The sequence below is a fragment of the Siphateles boraxobius genome, unplaced genomic scaffold (assembly GCF_051911475.1).
Source record: "Siphateles boraxobius isolate OS27281-9 unplaced genomic scaffold, OSU_SipBor_1 8, whole genome shotgun sequence".
Lineage (NCBI taxonomy): Eukaryota > Metazoa > Chordata > Actinopteri > Cypriniformes > Leuciscidae > Siphateles > Siphateles boraxobius.
This window is the reverse complement of record NW_027509208.1, coordinates 2935216-2941350: the sequence shown is the minus strand read 5'-3', so window position 1 is coordinate 2941350 and position 6135 is coordinate 2935216. Positions and strand designations below refer to the sequence as shown.

Genomic DNA, 6135 nt, shown 5'->3' with positions numbered 1-6135 from the left:
TCATATTTGTTAAAGTAAACCCAATTAAGCAGGAACAGTTGTAACTCCCAACTGAGTTGATGCAACGAGAGTTTGGACCACAGAACTCTGATGTCTTGAGACATTCATTAACATCTATATTACAGGAAGATATGAAAAAAAGGTATGGTTGTTATTAGGAACATTGAAATATGAATGTCACTCTAATTCAAATCTATGATTTCTTATGTTTAGGTAAATATAAATAGATGAATAAAATTTTGTATGCAAGTTAAAAAAAACGAATTGTTTTCAATTGTTAATTAATCAACAAACAGTGTTAAATATGATTTTATTGCAAAAAATTTAACTACACTTGGTTATTTTCCAAATATTAGAGTAATAAATATATGTATATATATGTGTGTGTGTGTGTGTGTGTGTGTGTGTGTGTGTGTGTGTGTGTGTGTGTGTGTGTGTGTGTGTGTGTGTGTGTGTGTGTGTGTGTGTGTGATTATAGGATGTACCTCTACATGTGTTATTGAAGCTGATGGTGAGATTTGAGTTTGTTACAGTGAATCCATCCAAACATGAGCAATTGTGACTTCCCATTTCATTTGTGCAGTGGGAATGTGGACCACATACAGACGGACTGAACTGACATTCATCTATATCTATGGAGAAAAAAAAAAAAAGTATTGCGTTTACAGTTATAAATCAGGTAAAAAGTCTAAAGACATGAAAGACTTCTGGTAATTAAACAAAAGTATTGGTATATTTCCAAGACAGTAAAAAAGAAAAAATAATTATTTGTTTGGTGATGTTACACCTCAAACAGGAACAACTAAAACTCACACTAGTATTCACACAAACTGTAAAGATATAGCAGCTCTGTACTCTCAATTGTATGAGATAAAAATAGAAAACAAAATCAGTTGATAATACTCACCCTGACATGAGTTGTTGCGGCTCACAGGACTGTCTTTATTGGAGGTATTAAATCCACTCCAGCATGAACACATGTGACTCCCAATGATGTTAATACAATCTGAGTATTGACCACAAACTAACACTGCATCTTCACATTCATTGATGTCTGAAAAAAAAAAAAAAGAATGAGAAGCTATAGCAATAATGTTAAGATTCCTAAACCACCAAAACGTGTCAAGTGTCACTGAGTAAAACCATACTGGTCATGTTACTACAATTACAATCAGTACATTTGTGATCTAATGTGATTTCTCACCTCTCTGGCAAAGCGGACCCTCTGAAGGGAGAGCTTGAATACATCCACAAGTGCCTCCCACAACCTCATCACACTCATGATAGGCCCTGCAGGTGTCATTGGGCCAAACATGACGCTCCTCACACTTGCACTCATATTGTGTTCCATTTAACCCACACACTGTAATAGAATAGGATTTATTCATCTGTGTTCAAACTGTCAGTTTGTCCTAATACTGAACTCATCTTAGTATGTGACATGATGAAACATTCAGCTCTCACCAGTAGTCATGTCAATATCTGTGATATTTATGTTGTTGCTCAGAGTCAAAGGCAGGCTGACATTTCTGACGAGATTCCGTAAGTAGTTCACCAGGAACAAGTCAAAGAATCTCACATCAATGTCAATCAAGTACTTAGAAGCCAGCACTGCAAGAAAAACAGAAGCAGATTGAGCCGAACAATTAGTCCAAGTAATTCAATTCTTAAAATAACTATCTTTTTTTTTAAACGACCTCTGTAGCCTGTGGTTTATAATTTAAAAGAACATTAATGAGTTGTTAATAGAGTTATTTGCAATCAAAATCAAGCACATAATCAGTCTGTCAATCCTAGTAGCAAAATGCAGGAAAATCAAAGCAGGAAAAACAGAACAAATTATTTGAAGGGATAAAACTGATGTTGTTGTAGAATGACACCAGTGTCTCACCTTGACAGAACTGTCCATCCACTGGAAGGGCATTGATACATGTACATGAACCATTAGTGATGACATCACAGGCCTCGTATGAGTGACACGTGTCATTTGGCCAAACAAACAGACCCTCACATTTACACTGATACTGGGTTTGGTTCAATGAACACACTGAAAAGCAGAAGAAGAGTCCAAACATCAAATAATTCATGTCAGTATTCATGACGTATAAAGTTTATTCTTAGCTATTTAAGATTACCAAGCAGAGACAGAGCTCGTACCAGTAGTTATGTTGATTTCTGTGATGTTCGTGCTGTCACTGATTATGTAGGGCAAATTAAAAGACATCAGAAGGCTCCTCAGCTGATCAGTGACGCTACTATCCACACTATTGATCTGAATTTCAATCAGATATTCAGTCAAAGGTAGAGTCACTATAGAAATAAAGATACAAAAACATCCAGAAATTATGACTATGCCTTTCACCTACAAATACAATCATCAAAGTTCACAAAAGGAAACTATTAACTGATACTGATTTTTCAAGCATACAGGATTTCATGCAACAGTTTTTTAATAACTCCAGTATGTATTCAAGAAGCTTTTATCATGGATGAAAACAGAAATAACAAACATACACCAAACCATATAATAGATTGAATTGATATTTATGGCAAATATACTTATAATATAAATCAAATACATCATTATGAAGTATATTTTCTACATGCTTACCATTGCATGGGTTACTGGTACTGACTGGTTGATTCATATTTGTTACAGTAAACCCAATTAAGCAGGAACAGTTGTAACTCCCAACTGAGTTGGTGCAACGAGAGTTTGGACCACAGAACTCTGATGTCTTTAGACATTCATTAACATCTATATTACAGGAAGATATGAAAAACAGGTATTGTTCGTATTAGGAACACTGAAATATGAATGTCACTCTAATTCAAATCTATGATTTCTTATGTTTTGGTAAATATAAATAGATGAATAAAATGTTGTATTCAAGTTAAAAAAAACGAATTGTTTTCAATTGTTAATTAATCAACAAACAGTGTTAAATATGATTTTATTGCAAAAAATTTAACTACACTAGGTTATTTTCCAAATATTAGAGTAATATATATATATGTATATATGTGTGTGTGTGTGTGTGTGTGTGTGTGTGTGTGTGTGTGTGTGTGTGTGTGTGTGTGTGTGTGTGTGTGTGTGTGATTATAGGATGTACCTCTACATGTGTTATTGAAGCTGATGGTGAGATTTGAGTTTGTTACAGTGAATCCATCCAAACATGAGCAATTGTGACTTCCCATTTCATTTGTGCAGTTGGAATGTGGACCACATACAGACGGACTGAACTGACATTCATCTATATCTATGGAGAAAAAAAAAAAAAAAGTATTGCGTTTACAGTTATAAATCAGGTAAAAAGTCTAAAGACATGAAAGACTTCTGGTAATTAAACAAAAGTATTGGTATATTTCCAAGACAGTAAAAAAGAAAAGATAATTATTTGTTTGGTGATGTTACACCTCAAACAGGAACAACTAAAACTCACACTAGTATTCACACAAACTGTAAAGATATAGCAGCTCTGTACTCTCAATTGTATGAGATAAAAATAGAAAACAAAATCAGTTGATAATACTCACCCTGACATGAGTTGTTGCGGCTCACAGGACTGTCTTTATTGGAGGTATTAAATCCACTCCAGCATGAACACATGTGACTCCCAATGATGTTAATACAATCTGAGTATTGACCACAAACTGACACTGCATCTTCACATTCATTGATGTCTGAAAAGAAAAAAAGAATGAGAAGCTATTGCAATAATGTTAAGATTTCTAAACCACCAAAACGTGTCAAGTGTCACTGAGTAAAACCTAACTGGTCATGTTACTACAATTACAATCAGTACATTTGTGATCTAATGTGAGTTCTCACCTCTCTGGCAAAGCGGACCCTCTGAAGGGAGAGCTTGAATACATCCACAAGTGCCTCCCACAACCTCATCACACTCATGATAGGCCCTGCAGGTGTCATTGGGCCAAACATGACGCTCCTCACACTTGCACTCATATTGTGTTCCATTTAACCCACACACTGTAATAGAATAGGATTTATTCATCTGTGTTCAAACTGTCAGTTTGTCCTAATACTGAACTCATCTTAGTATGTGACACAATGAAACATTCAGCTCTCACCAGTAGTCATGTCAATATCTGTGATATTTATGCTGTTGCTCAGAGTCAAAGGCAGGCTGATATTTCTGACGAGATTCCGTAAGTAGTTCACCAGGAACAAGTCAAAGAATCTCACATCAATGTCAATCAAATACTTAGAAGCCAGCACTGCAAGAAAAAACAGAAGCAGATTGAGCCGAACAATTAGTCCAAGTAAGTCAATTCTTAAAATAACTATCTTTTTATTTTTAAATGACCTCTGTAGCCTGTGGTTTATAATTTAAAGGGATAGTTCACCCAAAAATGAAAATTCTGTCAGTATTTACTCACCCTCATGTTTTTCCAACCCCATAAGACCTTCGTTCATCTTCGGAACACGAATTGAGATATTTTTGATTCAATCTGAGAGCTGGATCACTCCTCCATAAACTTCTTCAGGGATTGAACTTGCCAGCCCCGAAAAGTTATTAAAGACATCGTTAAAATAGTCCAAGTGACTACAGTGGCTCAATCTTAAGTTTATCAAGCGACGAGAATACTTTTTGTGCGCAAAAACAAAACAAAAATAACGACTTTATTTCAACTATTCATTTCCTTCTCTATGGGCCTCTAGTCAGTTGATGTAGTGTGATTGCGTAGAGCTACGCCACACGTAGGCTCACTATTGGCCGACGCTGGTCATGTGTATGATGCGTGTGACGTACAACAACTGAAGTTTACGCTATTATACTAGTGAACTGACTCAAGGCCCAGAAAAAAGGAAATGAATAGTTGAAATAAAGTCGTTATTAATGTTTGTTTTTTGCGCACAAAAAGTATTCTCGTCGTTTGATAAACTTAAGATTGAGCCACTGTAGTCAGTTGGACTATTTTAACAATGTCTTTAATAACTTTTCAGGGCTGGCAAGTTTCAATCCCTGAAGAAGCCTATGGACTAGTATGGAGGAGTGATCCAGCTCTCAGATTTCATCAAAAATATCTTAATTCGTGTTCCGAAGATGAACGAAGGTCTTACGGGGTTGGAACAACATGAGGGTGAGTAAATACTGACAGAATTTTCTTTTTTGGGTGAACTATCCCTTTAAAAGAACATTAATGGGTTGTTAATCGAGTTATTTGCAATCAAAAACAGGCACATAATCAGTCTGTCAATCCTAGTAGCAAAATGCAGGAAAATCAAAGCAGGAAAAACAGAACAAATTATTTGAAGGGATAAAACTGATGTTGTTGTAGAATGACGCCAGTGTCTCACCTTGACAGAACTGTCCATCCACTGGAAGGGCATTGATACATGTACATGAACCATTAGTGATGACATCACAGGCCTCGTATGAGTGACACGTGTCATTTGGCCAAACAAACAGACCCTCACATTTACACTGATACTGGGTTTGGTTCAATGAACACACTGAAAAGCAGAAGAAGAGTCCAAACATCAAATAATTTATGTCAGTATTCATGACGTATAAAGTTTATTCTTAGCTATTTAAGATTACCAAGCAGAGACAGAGCTCGTACCAGTAGTTATGTTGATTTCTGTGATGTTCGTGCTGTCACTGATTATGTAGGGCAAATTAAAAGACATCAGAAGGCTCCTCAGCTGATCAGTGACGCTACTATCCACACTATTGATCTGAATTTCAATCAGATATTCAGTCAAAGGTAGAGTCACTATAGAAATAAAGATACAAAAACATCCAGAAATTATGACTATGCCTTTCACCTACAAATACAATCATCAAAGTTCACAAAAGGAAACTATTAACAGATACTGATTTTTCAAGCATACAGGATTTCATGCAACAGTTTTTTAATAACTCCAGTATGTATTCAAGAATCTTTTATCATGGATGAAAACAGAAATAACAAACATACACCGAACCATATAATAGATTGAATTGATATTTATGGCAAATATACTTATAATATAAATCAAATACATCATTATGAAGTATATTTTCTACATGCTTACCATTGCATGGGTTACTGGTACTGACTGGTTGATTCATATTTGTTAAAGTAAACCCAATTAAGCAGGAACAGTTGTAACTCCCAACTGAGTTG

At 35.4% G+C, this 6135-nt stretch overlaps 1 long non-coding RNA gene across 1 annotated transcript; it reads right to left on the bottom strand.

The window, feature by feature from the left end:
• Positions 1–5329: 5329 nt before the first annotated feature.
• LOC143729121 (uncharacterized) lies at positions 5330–6135 on the bottom strand. Its single transcript, XR_013199941.1, has 3 exons — positions 6044–6135; positions 5590–5742; positions 5330–5479 (listed from the first exon to the last, which is right to left on the bottom strand). It is a non-coding gene; the product is annotated as an uncharacterized LOC143729121 (long non-coding RNA).